Raw genomic sequence first — 14068 nt, forward strand, 5'->3', positions numbered from 1 at the left:
TGAACATCTTCGAATTCGTGAACATCTTTTCAAATCCTCCAACAATTTTTGAATTAACAAACACTTCTCAAATGCACGACCTTGTCTAAGATTCACAAACATTTTTTGATTTTTTGATTTTAGTTAGAGATTATTAACAATTTTGGTATCCACGAACATTCTTTCAAATCCATGATTTTTTTTGAATTTATTCAAATTTATGAAATGTTTCGAATTAAGTAATATTTACAAATGTACTTTCTATTTTAAAATTCTTATTTCTTTTTAAGTCATGAACATTTTTTAGAAGTTCACGAATTTATTTCTGAATTCATGAACTTTTTTTAATATAGGAACCATTTCTAAAATTCATGATCAATTTTGATTTTGCAATTTCTTTTTGAACGTTTTTGGGTCATTGATGCAGTGAACATAAACATGAGGAAACGCAATGAAAAAAACCCATGATCGGAGCTAATGGGCCAGACCATCCTATGCCAGTGAGCCATCATCGACCACGAGGACGTTAGCATGACGCGAGTCATGGTGGTCGCTGTGAGCGGTGCGACACCTATAATTTAGCCTACAAGTGGTGCAACAGCTGCTAATGGCATCCGGCGTTATGGCGAGGGATCTACATAGGTGTAGGGCGAACCGGTGACCCTTTGGCGAGTTTTTGTTTTACCAAGTCGGATGAAACAAGCACAACATACATATTTTTGGAGATAGAAAGCACTAAACTCTGAGAAGTAGTGATCAATATTCAGATATGCAATCACTAGGTCAAGAGAACATAATTAGTAAGGGGTGTGGTGTGGTGTAGTGGAACTATTTTTAGATGGTAAGCATTTTGCATTATAGGGATCAAAAATGGAAATCAGGGCGTAGCATGCTAGCTAATTGGGGGGTTGGCTAGCTATTGACGATTTCATAGTAGCCCGTCACTACTTGCTAGCTAATTGGTTGGTTGGCAGTGAAGTTGGACTCTGGCGTCGGTTGTTGGCTTCCTCGGCTCCCTTGTCCGGAAACGCAGAACACCAATTCATTTGAAGTCCCTAGAGCACATATGAGAGCAACGATGTCATCGTTTTTGATGGTGGAGGATAGTTAGTCTTCGCCATCGACTGATGTGGAAGTATGTCACTGTGCCACCTAACAACAGTCGATGACTTTTAGGGTTGGCGGGCAAGTGGCGGAGGAACATAGTCGCAACCATGCTTTGGTCTTCCAATCACGTGGCAGTAATATATTGAGCAAGAGAGGTGCAACCAAGTGCTGTTGCAAGTTGGAAGGTCACAAGTGATGTGTGCCGAGGGTTGAACTATAAGTGGAAGTTGTAACTGTTTGACTATGATTTACGGTGTTGCAATCGTGGAGCAGAAGGCAGCTCGGTCTGTTTTGGAGGTGAAATGTTGCTCGGTTATGCCACCAAGGTATGCTTGTATTAGAATTGACACATTATTTTTTGCAAGCCTGATTTTAGATGATGAGAAGGAGAAGGAGAGCATGTTGGTTGGATCTAGTTGAGTTGAGGTGGCGATGATGTTGAGCCGGCCGAGTAATTGGTCATAGAGGTCGAAGCCCATGGTGTCTTTGGCATCGCAGTGGCATCGTATGGTGACATGAGAGGATCATACAACGGAGGGCTCATCGTCGGTGGGCGGTGAGATCGATGGTTGAGTGCGTGGAGGGGGTGGCGGAGGCAGGGTGGCGTGGAGGGTGGGAGAGACATCATCGGCCCCGGGGGCAACTCCTAAATTTGGCAAACTCATATTGGGATTGAAGATATACTAAAATTAAATGTATACCAATTTAAAAATACAACAAATTAAGAGCAGTGATATAGTCAGATCTTTTAGATCATATTTAGTGTGGAAGTAAATGTCTCTAGCTACAAGTCTCTATATAAAGATAGCATCATGTATGCTTGTGGACGCCAAAACAGAAACACCAAGAAGAAGAAGAAGAAGAAGTTTGGGTGTGATCTTATGGAGGGGAAACCTATTCTACTTTGCGTGATGATGCTTTTGCTGCTAGGAAATCCCACCCATGCTGGTACGAAATGTCCCTCTTTATGTTTCCTTTCTCCTGCCGACGGGCTATATATATTTTCTAAACTTCACTTCCATCGATCTATCTCAATTTGAGCTTCTTTTATTGATGTATATTCTTCCCTGCAGTGAATTGTAAATCACATATTGCTTATTCAGGCACATCATGCGATGAATTAAGTTGCCGGCTGGCCTGCCAGCATGACGGGGGAGGTCGCCCCACAAATGGTAATTGTGTGGTTGTCAACGCTTCCGTTCAGGAATGTAACTGTGCCGTATGTGACTAGAGATGATGCACTATTCCATCATGTCAAACAACGGACAATGATTTGATCCATAATAAAATCTTCATGTGACATGCATGTGGGAATGTATATATATACTCCATTACTCCTAGATCACTAATTTTGGCCGAAAGTCAGTTATTAGTGCCACATCACCCCAGCCAATGAGAGGCCACCATCAACCCCGAGAATGTCAGTCGTAAATCCCAAAAGAAGAAGAAAAAAGTATGCAAGCCCCTTCGTAGATTCACGCAACACTAGCGGAACATATATACAGCAGTTGGAAGGTGCCATGGAGGCGGCTTCCGCTCTAGGGTTTGATACCTTTTAACTATTAAGCCTACAATTCTTCAAAATTCAATCCTATAAAAAACAGAGAAACCATCAAATCTAGATTCCCTTCGCTTAAGAAATATTCTGAAATTTGGATAGCGAATACACCTTTTTCGACATTTCCCCTTTAAGGCGTCAACATAAGCACATGAAGCTGTGGAGCAACACGAAAAGGAACCCACAAATAAAAAGGTTAAATGATTATAAGAGTACCTACAACTGAGATGGGCAAATCTGGACCCTCAAATGCCCGCCGACGCTTCCGGAGGTGTCCATGGGCACTAACCGACCAGTCCTCAAACTTCCTCGTCCACATCCAGATACCTCATATCCATACAAAGAAATGCAAAGATAAAAATCCACGTAGTTAGAGATATCAACCATCTCCATGTTCGGCTCCGGATACATGGGCGAGAGTTGCAACTCATGCTTCGACGGCTCCTCCGCGTCGGCCTCCACCTCGAGTTCGGCGGAAAGAGCGTCGGTCGACGCTCGCTTCTGCCGAATGAAGCGTCGGTTGGCCTCTACATAGGCCTCATCCTAGATAGACTCCAAGATGGCCTCCTGCTCCGTCATATCCTTCGCTTGAGCAAAGATGAACCCCGCCTCCGCCTGCTTCATGTAGAAGCCTGGAGCCGGCGCCAACTCCTGCTCCGGCTCCATCGGAGTGAGATGCAACTCCTCTCCCTCCTCTCCGTCCGCTTGCTCATCCTCCACCGGAGCGGGCAACATCTCCTCTCCATCCTCCTCCTCCTTCGGCTCCAGCGAGTCCGGTGGCAGCCCGACAACGATGCGAGCGGCGTGCCTCGCCCATATCTCCTGCTCGATCGGGTACCGGCGCTCTGGCCTGAGCATGGCGTAGGTGGTGATCTTCATCATGACTATGGGGCCGCCGGAGAGCGTGGGAAGAGCGTCGGAGCGCGAGAGAGGAGATGTATGGGCTCGGGCTAGCGGGGCAGAGAGGGAGGAGTGATACGTCCAGTTTGCATAGTGATTTTCTATTGATATTTATGTTATTATTGTCCATTATTTCACATTATGATACAATTCTCATGTCTTTTCTCTCTGAATTTACAAGGTACATCAAAAAGAGGGAAATTGTCGGAAACTGGATTTCTGGACCTGAAAACCAAGAAAAAGGCTGAAAAAAATCAATGGTCTCTAAATGACCTAAAACTTCACAGAGAATATTTGTGGAATATATCTGAATTATTGGGTCAAAACTATACGAGAGGGGTCCACCTGCTCGCCAAAGCCAATAGGGCGCGCCCACCCCCCGGGCGCATCCTGGTAGCTTGTAGGTCTCTCGCAGGTGCCCCAGCCTCCCTCTTCTGCCATAAGGTGTGTGTTGACCTAGAAAAAAAAATAAGAAAAGACTTTCGGAATGAAGCACCGCTATCTCGAGGCAGAAACCTGGGTAGAGGCCCTTTTGCTCTTCAATAGAGTGATTCTGTCGGGGAAACTTCTCATCAGGAGGGGGAGATCGAAGCCATCGTCGTCACCAACGGTTCCTCCTACACGGAAGGACCCAATGTGCATCAACATCTTCACCAACACCATCCCATCTCAAACCCTAGTTCATCTCTTGTATTCAATCTTTGTCTCAAAACCTCAGATTGGTACCTATGAGTTACTAGTAGTGTTGATTACATCTCGTAATTGATGCTTGTTGGTTTACTTGGTGGAAGATATTATGTTGAAATCCTTAATCATCATTATTATACCTCTGATCTTGAACATGTTGATGATGTGTGAGTAGTTACTTTTGTTCCCGAGAACATGGGAGAAGTCTTGTTATAAGTAATCATGTGAAGTTGATATTCGTTCGATATTTTGGTGATATGTATGTTGTTGCTTCTCTTAGTGGTGTCGCGTGAACGTCGAGTCGTCGACTACACGATACTTCACCATGCTATGGGCCTAAGGGAAGGCATTATGGAGCAACAAGTAGATTATGGGTTGCTAGAGTGATGGAAGCTTAAATCCTAATTTATACTTTATTTCATAAGGGGCTGATTTGGATCCATATGCATGTTTCTTGCTATGGTTAGATTTATCTTAATTCCTCTTTCGTAGTTGCATCTGCTTGCGAGAGGGGGTAATCATAAGTGGGTTGCTTGTTCAAGTAAGAAAACCACCTTAGACCGGTTCACCCACATATCAAATTATCAAAGTAACGAACACGAATCAACGCAACATGATGGACATGACTAGCCAGAAATTCTCGTGTGTCCTCTGGAGCGCTTGCTTCATATAAGAGTACTTTCAGGCCTGTCCTTTGGTAAAAAAGGTTGGGCTATCTTGTTGAACACTTGATACTATCATTACTTGTCACTTGCTACGAATTATCTTGTTACAAAATTATCTATCATTGTTACTCTCAGCTCTTACAGAGAATACCTTGCTGAAACTGCTTATCATTTCATTCTGCTCCTCGTTGGGTTCGACACTCTTACTTGTTGAAAGGACTACAATTGACCCCCTGTACTTGTGGGTCATCAAGACTCTTTTCTGGTGCCGTTGTCGGGGGTGAAGCGCCTTTGGTAAGTGGAATTCGATAAGGAAACATTTTTCGTACATGCTAAAATTTACCGTTGGTTGTTACTATGGATAATCACTTCACATCAATGCATCATATAAATGATAAACAAGAACAAAAGATAATGCAGTAGCATGGTTATGTATAGCGGCTTAGCAGGCCAAATGACTCCAAATTTAGCGCTATAGCAGGAAATAGCGCGCTATTAGCCTCATTTTTAATTTAGCACTAAAAGTGCATAGCTTTAGCGGGAGAGCTCTCAAAGGCTATAGCGGGGCTATAGCTCGTCGCGAGGGGACGACGCCGGCCAGCGGCGGTCCTCTCCAGCTGTAGTGCCATACAGGCGTAACCGCTACTGCCCAGACCCGCGTCACAGACTTGCACTGCCGCACAGAACTACTCTTCCGCCGCCGCCAAGACCTGTGCTGCCGCCCAGGACTGCTTTGCCACCGCTGTCACCTAGAACTGCTCTCCCGCATGTCCTCGAGCTCCCGCTGCTGCTTCTCCCCGAGCTCCCGCTACCGCTTCTCCTCGAGCTCCTACTGGTGGAGCTCTGTTGTCTCCCTTGCTTCTCCCGTCGCCTGCTTCTCCCGTGACCGTGTTGCTTCTGCTGGTGCTCCTCCTCTTGTGACATCCTCGACTTTTGCTACAGTAGTGATTGTAATTAAGCTACAGTGATCAACCGCTAATGATGCCACGTCATCGAATTCCCATCTCAGAACCGCGTGGATTCGCGTCTGTCCGGATCGATGATTTGAAAGCAAAGGGAAGCACTTTATCGGTTCATTACAAGTGTTAAAGGGATATATATGTAAGGGGAAAGTATTAAAGAAATAATAATAAAAGAAAGAAAAGAAAACTGAAAGAAAGGATTAATAAAAAGAAAAGGGAAAAGGTAAAACAAAATAAATAAATAAAAAAACAGGAAGAAAGCCCCCCCCCCAGCCGGCCCAAACTGGGCCAAGTGGCCCAGCCGGCCCCCCCCCCAAACCCTAACGCCCTCCTGGGCGCCACCCTCCCCTCGCTGCTCCCTCCCCTCCCCTGTGCGCCGCCGCCGCCAGCCCCCCCCTCGTGGGGGGCCCCACCCCACGTCGCCAGACCTCCCCCCACGGCCTCCTCCCTACCCCGGTGGCCCCTCCCCTCGCCCCGCCGGCCGAGCCCCTCCTCCCCGCCGGCCGAGCCCCTCCTCCCCGCCGGCCGAACCCCATCCTCTCCCGGCGGCCCCCCCACCTCTCGGCCTCCACCCCGCCGGCAGGGGCGCCGGCCACCTCGGCCCCCACATCTCGGCGGCCGGCCCCTTCCGGGGGGTCCCTCTCCGGCGGCCCTCTCTACGGTGGCCGCCCCTCACCGTCGGCGGCTCCATCTCCGGGGGGGCCTCCTCACCGGCTCCTCCTCGCCGACACACCCGTCACCACCATCGTCACCGTCACCGTCACCGCCTCCACGTCCGTCTCCACCGTCATCTACGTGCGAACTCCGGCTTCACCGGGCCGTCACGTCACCGTCGGTGAGCCCCTCCTCGGGCTTCTCCCACCTTGTCGTTCCCCTCGACGTCACGGTTCCGTTCCGGCAAACGGGGCCTCGATCCGTCGACGGTGGACTCCGGTAGAAGGATTCGAAGTTTGTGTTCTTATAGGTGGAGTAGCAAAAGAACTTCTCTGTCTCTGTTAACACAGAGATGAGAGATGAGAGTTTTTGAGAAAAAAAAAGAAATAAAAACAAAGGTTGTATTCCGTATGTATGTATGAGATGTGATGTATGTATTTGTGTATTTGGATATTTAGAGGAATACGGTATTTGCACGGATAGGTATCTAATAAAAATAAATGAGGAAATAACCTTAGGCCACTTACCGGTGGGGCCAATGCACCGTTGTCAATGACAGGGAGGCCCCACGCGATAATTAAAAATAATGTTTTTCTTAAATAAATAAATAAATAGATATATTAGTTAAAATAATTAATTAACATAATTAGAGTATGACACGTGGGTCCCTCGTTGAATTAATCTGATTAATAAATAGTTAATCTTAAATAAAACTTGTGCCTATGACGTTCGGGACCCGCTGGTCAGTTGACCAGTCAAATGTGATGTCAGCATGACATCGCGATGATGTCATAATAGGATTTTACTAAATCTTTTAAATCTGTTTTTAATTCCTAAATAATTAATAAAACTTTAAAAATTAATATTAAATTATCCGTAAGTCAGATCAAAATAATTTCAACATGAAAGTTGATCAGCAAAGCGAGACGAACCCGGATGCACGGCCCGTTCGTCTGTCACGCGTCCCTAGCATAGCAAACATGGAACTTTTCCATCGTATCCAGTGTAATCGGTAATAGCCCGAGACCGGGAAAATATCGTCAGATATTCTTCCGACCCGTCTATGACGGATGTTGCTGCGTTAGCTCATGTCTAGCCTGCATATTTCCATGTCATGCTTTGTGTTGCATCGGTGCTATTATTTATTGTTTCTTCCCCCTCTTCTTACCGGTAGACCCCGAGACTGACGCTGCTGCCGGGTACATCTACGACCCTGCCGATCAGTCCTTTGCCGCAGAGCAGCAAGGCAAGCAAATTCCCCTTGATCATTCCTATATCGCCTATGTCTTTCTTCCTACTGCTTGCATTAGTATTTTGCTACTGTTGTAGTTAGCTCCTATATCTGATGCATAGCTTGTTTTTGAAGAACTGCTACTTTCAGTCCTGTACCTTTAATCTGCTTAGTATAGGTGGAGCAGTCATCCCCTCTGACCCCGTAGATCAGTTGCCCCGCTTGTTTTCAAATCTCGATCTCTGATCGACGAGCCAGACCCGACACAGCACGTTCACCCCCCCTTCGTTGTACGACGCTACAGGGATACTGTCGGGTACCGAGGGTGACACCTCGCTAAGTACTCCTGATGATATCTCTGTAGTATAGCTAGTCGGTCGTGGTTATCGAGGGTGATTCCTCTTTCACCATTCCCGATGACGTCTCTGTCGTGCCACCCCGCGAGTGTGGGACCCCCGAGGGTGATTCCTCTAAGCCCACCTTGACGGGTACATCGTTCGGAATCCAACGAGGGTGATACCTCGGATTCCCCCGATGATACAACCACACAGTTACTCGACCATGTTACTGGGATCTTTGGTGATTAGTTGTAAGCCGGGTGGATTCCCGTGAGGCTGTGTTGCTGGCCTAATTAAAATGCTAATGGATTTGGGTATTTGATCTGGGTTGGTCGGGGACCTTTTCGCACTAACCGGCTACGCGGGAAGAATTATGGGTACTCGACGTCGCGGTATCAGCCGAAGCTTTTCAGATGCCAGCAGTGTAGCGGCGCGCGCCCGAGTGGTCCCGAGATGCATCGCGCTTGTGATTAAGGGATGCTAGGACTGACGTCGGCCGCCCACGCCACGTGCAGGAGCGTGAAGGAGAACTGGGCCCATGAACCCTTTGTGCTTAGGATTTAGACCGGCGGGCTGGCCTCTCTGATTAGTCTTAGGTGGGGCTGCGACGTGTCGATATTCCGAGGCCGGGCAGGACCCAGAAAAGTATGTCCGGCCAGAGTGTTATCGAGCGTGACGGGACATGTGGTGCACCCCTGCAGGGATGAAAATTAACTATTCGGATAGCCGTGTCCACGGTTACAGGACGACTTGGAGTTGTGCCCCGATCTTATACAACTACAATTGTTACTTAACTGGAATTAGTTTGCCTCGGGATTGCTTCCTCGCAGGGAGTCGAGGGAGGATCCTTAGGCGTGACCTCACTTTAATATTGCTGCAACAATATGACTATTAATGTGTTACCCCTGTTCTACTCTCGTCTATTGCTGCAAGACCCTGAAGATGCTAGTCTTCGATAGGACTAGGCCTTCTCCCTCTATTCTCGCATTGCTGCAGTCAGTCCACATATAACCCCCCCCTTCTTTGATACTGATGCATAATTAGAATAGTTCTGATGTAAGACTTGCGAGTACTTTGGATGAGTACTCACCGCTGCTTTGCTCCCCCCTTGTTCCCTTGATCCGTTTGATGCGACCAGATGATGAAGCCCAGGAGATGGAGGTCCCCGCCGCCGACGACTGCTACCTCGACGGTGCCTACTACTACGTGGAGGCCGCTGATGATCAGGAGTAGTTAGGAGGTTCCCAGGCAGGAGGCCTCGCCTCGTTCGATCGTTGTATCTTTTGTGCTAGCCTTCTCTAAGGCACCCCATGTTTTATGTCTGTACTCAGATATTTGTTGCTTCCGCTGACTCGTGTGTTTATCGAGCTTTCGTATTCTAGCCCTCGAGGCCCCTGGCTTGTAATATGAAGCTGATGTTATTTTATTTGTGTCTAGAGTTGTGTTGTGATATCTCCCCGTGAGTCCTTGGGTTTGATCGTACGCATTTGCGTGTACGATTAGCGTACGATTAAGCCGAGGGCGTCACAAGTTGGTATCAGAGCCAACTGCCTGTAGGTAGCCCCCTTTCCAACTCCTTGGCCGAAGTTGAGTCTAGTGTTTGAAAAACTTACTAACACTGATGTTGTGGCTTACGGGCCCACATCTCAATTGGGTGGTATTAGTATCTTTTACTCCTTTTCTATACTCTGGGCTCTACTTTCTCTTCTCTTTCGGGTCAAAGATTTTACTAACTCTAACATTAGGTTCTCGAATCACATCAATCCGGAGCGCTGGACTATCTACTCTTTTTCTCCTGAATATGTATTACACACACTGTCATTGACATCCGTCAATCTTATTTTCAGATGCGTCCCGCAAGGCAGCACGTGTGCCTGACACAGGCCACTGAGACGACTGGGTTCCCGGCCATTTTGGTCGATCTCCTGACCAGGCTGGGATATCGCTGGTACCCCGAGTACACTGTGTTCGAGGATTTCCGCGAGTACAACCAGTACCAGTACCAGGCTGAGGTTCGCATCTTCGACCAGAGGGGCGGCGAGACCCTCGAGCGCCACGTGTTCTGTGGTATTGGAGTGTCGGTCGAGATGGCCGTCCATGATGCGGCCTACATCGCCATCACCCGTCTCCGTGGAGCGTACCCTCACCTGGAGGAGAGCCCTTTCAGATACATCCCGCATGCTCCTGCTGGGGATGAGACTGGATCTGATCTCACTGCCTACGCTTCTGACGTTCGGGAGCGCAACGACCGTTCCTACGTCGCTGTCTGCGCCCCCTACGTGACGCGTCGCTACGACGCGCGGATTCTGGTGCAGTACACTGAGGCAATGGATCGTGCTTTCCGAGCTCTGACTGTGGAGCTGTATGCTACGCGCACTCGTCTTTACGACACATTGACAGAGCTGCAGCCATCACACTGTCCGAGGGTTCCCCCTTTGCGCATCCGCGAGCCGAGCAGGACAGAGCTACCATCAGCTCTCGAGTGGACAGATGTTGGGGGTAGAACCCCTGCACTTGGACCTCAGCTCCTCGACTGGATGCGGTACCGTCACCAGAGTCACAACGGGACACAGGGTCCTGTCCCTACCTTCTATCACCGCCAGCTACCAGGATTCGTTCGTCCTCTCCGACGTTGATGTAGCCTTATCGCTACATCTCGTTGTGGTACTCTTCCACCGCGTGCCTGCGCGCCGCCTAGTGAGTCCAGGGTATCGTCAAATGCGTCCGGGCTATCGCCAAATTTCGAGGTTTTAATCGTTAGTCTGTAATCGAACTTATGTATGGGTCTGTATGTCGAACTCAACTACTATGGAGTATCTATCGCATTTCCCTTTCATTATGCTTGATTACTTCATGAATGCGTGCGATGCCTTTCGATTACTTTAAGCTAAACTACCCCTGCTAAATATTTAACAGGATGGTTAGACCAGCTGGCCGCCCGCGTGGCCGTGCCAACGATGCACCACCCCCGCCTCCTGAGTATATGGCGGGGATGATCCAACAGTTTGAGCTGAACCGCCAGTTTATGCAAGGGCTCATGGATCAGTTCCAAAGGCCGAACATGAACCAACCACAAGGCGTGACACTGCAAGACTTCTGCCGTCTCAACCCTGCGATCTACCGCAGCTCAACTCAGCCTCTTGATGCTGATGACTGGCTCCGTGACATTTCTTATGAGCTAGAGTCTGCCAATGTGCCCCTGGCGAGCTATGTCAACTTTGCCGCCTACTTTCTGAAGGGTCCCGCTGCTCAATGGTGGGACAGCCACAGGCGCTCTCAGCCCGATGGAACTATCATCACTTGGGCAGAGTTCAAGGCTGCTTTCCGTGCTCGATACATTCCCCAGGGAATCATGGACCGGAAGAAGCGTGAGTTCCGCAACTTGGTCCAGGGCAACAAGACTGTGGATGCTTATCAGCGGGAATTTCTGGAATTATCTCGCTATGCTGAAGAAGACATTGCGACTGATGCACGCAGGCAGGAGAAGTTCCGTGAAGGCCTCCACCCTGATATCAAGCTGACACTCCTCGTTCAGGACTATGCTGATTTCGCCACCCTCGTGAACAAGGCTATTCAGGTTGAGACTGGTCTGCAGGAATACAAAGATAGCAGCAAGCGCAACAGTGACATGGGCTCATCTTCGGGCTCATCTGCACAGAAGCGGAAGATCTGGATTCCCAACAACATGTACCATGCACCTGCTCCTACTCCGAGGCCGTCCTATGCTGCACCTCGCCTGCCTCCTCCACCACCTAGGCAGCCGAGGCTTCCAGCTCCACCGCCTCGAGTTCCTCCTTCCCGTCCCGAGGACGGGCTGTGCTTCAAGTGTGGCCGTCCAGGTCACCGTGCTAGAGACTGCAGGCAGAATCAGAATCAGCTGGCACTTCCCGCAACTGGCCGTGGCAACAACCAGAACCGCAACTTCAACACTAAGCCTGCTTATGTTCGTGGTCAGGCCAACAACATTGATATGGGTCAAGCTCAAGACCAGCCTGCTACCGTGATGGGTACACTTCTCGTTAACTCAGTACCTGCTTCTGTATTGTTTGATACAGGAGCATCGCATTCCTTTATGTCGGAAAATTTTGCATACATGCATGACATTAGGAGCGAAGAGATGAACATCCCGATAGTGGTAAACACCCCTGGGGGCGAATGCCGAACCTCTGTGGTTTGCCCCCATGTTCCAGTTGAAATTGAAGGATTAGAATTCCTTGCCAACCCCATCCTACTAAAGTCATCCAACATTGATCTCATATTGGGGATGGACTGGTTGAAAGCTCATACGGCATCGATCGTTTGTGCCACCAAAACCGTCCACCTCCTACACCCTTCAGATGAACTCGTAAGCTACCATGCTCATCTCGTCCGTAATGCTGAGGCACGGCTGTATGCCTTGAATGCATTAAATGCGTCGCCTCTTGAAGGGATTGAAAACATTCCAGTGGTCCGAGAGTTCCAAGATGTCTTTCCAGAAGAACTTCCGGGGATTCCCCCTGCTCGAGCTGTCGAGTTTGTCATTGACTTGGTACCCGGTACCACTCCTATTGCCAAGCGTCCTTATAAAATGCCACCACATGAACTCCTTGAACTTAAGCAAGAAATTGACAACTCGCTCCGTCTGGGTTTCATCCGTCCGAGTTCCTCTGCTTGGGGAGCACCTTCTCTCTTTGTTAAGAAGAAGGATGGGACAAATCGATTGGTTCAAGACTATCGTCCTATCAACCAGGCCACTATTCAAAACAAATATCCTCTCCCGCGGATAAATGATTTGTATGATCAACTTGCTGGTTGCACCGTTTTCTCTAAGCTCGACTTGAGATTGGGATACCACCAGATCCGTGTTCGCAAGGAGGATATTCCAAAGACCGCCTTTGTTACTCGATATGGATCATACGAGTACACCGTCATGTCTTTCGGCTTAACCAATGCACCGGCAACTTTCTCTCGATTGATGAATTATATATTCATGGACTACCTCGACAAATTTGTCGTGGTATATCTGGATGATATTCTGGTGTTTTCAAAGAACAAAGAAGAGCATGCTGAACATCTTCGTCTTGTGCTGGATAAGCTTCGGGAGCATAAACTCTATGCGAAGTATTCCAAATGTGAGTTTTGGCTAGACGAAGTGACTTACCTTGGTCATGTGATTTCCAAGGATGGTATTGCGGTCAACCCCGAACGAATTCAAGCTATTCTTGACTGGACTCCCCCGAAGAATGTCAAGCAAGTCAGAAGTTTTCTCGGACTCGCCAGCTATTGCCGTCGATTCGTCGAGAACTTCTCCAAGATTGCGAAGCCCTTAACCAACCTGCTTCACAAAGGTGTTAAGTATGAATGGACTGATAAATGTCAGGAAAGTTTCCAGGCGCTCAAGGACAAACTGACGTCCGCTCCAGTACTTGCTCCTCCAGATACGAAAAGGGATTTCGTCATATACTGTGATGCTTCTCGTCAAGGAATAGGTTGCGTCCTAATGCAGGATCGCAAGGTGATCGCTTATGCTTCACGTCAACTGCGTGCTCATGAAGAGAACTACCCAGTTCATGATCTCGAGCTTGCCGCAGTCATTCATGCGTTGAAGGAATGGCGACAATACCTTGTCGGTAATCGCTGTGAAATCTACACCGACCATCAAAGTCTGAAGTACTTGTTCACTCAACCGGAGCTGAACCTGCGTCAACAAAGATGGATGGAGCGTATAGCAGATTTTGACTGTAGTATATCATATACCCCTGGCAAGGCTAATGTAATGGCTGATGCCTTAAGTCGCAAGTCATACTGCAACCACCTCCAGGTTCATCAGGTTCACGATCGTCTGCAAGAGGAATTCCGTAAGCTGAACCTCCACATTGTTCCTCAGGGTTACCTTGTTCCTCCCCCTGAAGAGTATCAAAAGATGAACCTTCGTGTTGTTAATCAGGGTTCCCTCAGTAACCTAGTGGTTGAACCAGATCTTGTGAGATCCATAAAGAATATACAGA

General features: G+C 48.3%; 1 long non-coding RNA gene across 1 annotated transcript; it reads left to right on the plus strand.

Moving 5' to 3' along the window:
• Positions 1–1907: 1907 nt before the first annotated feature.
• On the plus strand, positions 1908–2408 carry LOC123441220. The gene is made up of 2 exons (XR_006630440.1): positions 1908–2034; positions 2160–2408. It is a non-coding gene; the product is annotated as an uncharacterized LOC123441220 (long non-coding RNA).
• The last annotated feature ends 11660 nt before the right edge of the window (positions 2409–14068 follow it).

The sequence above is a fragment of the Hordeum vulgare genome, chromosome 3H (genome assembly GCF_904849725.1).
Source record: "Hordeum vulgare subsp. vulgare chromosome 3H, MorexV3_pseudomolecules_assembly, whole genome shotgun sequence".
In the NCBI taxonomy this organism is placed as follows: Eukaryota; Viridiplantae; Streptophyta; class Magnoliopsida; order Poales; family Poaceae; genus Hordeum; species Hordeum vulgare.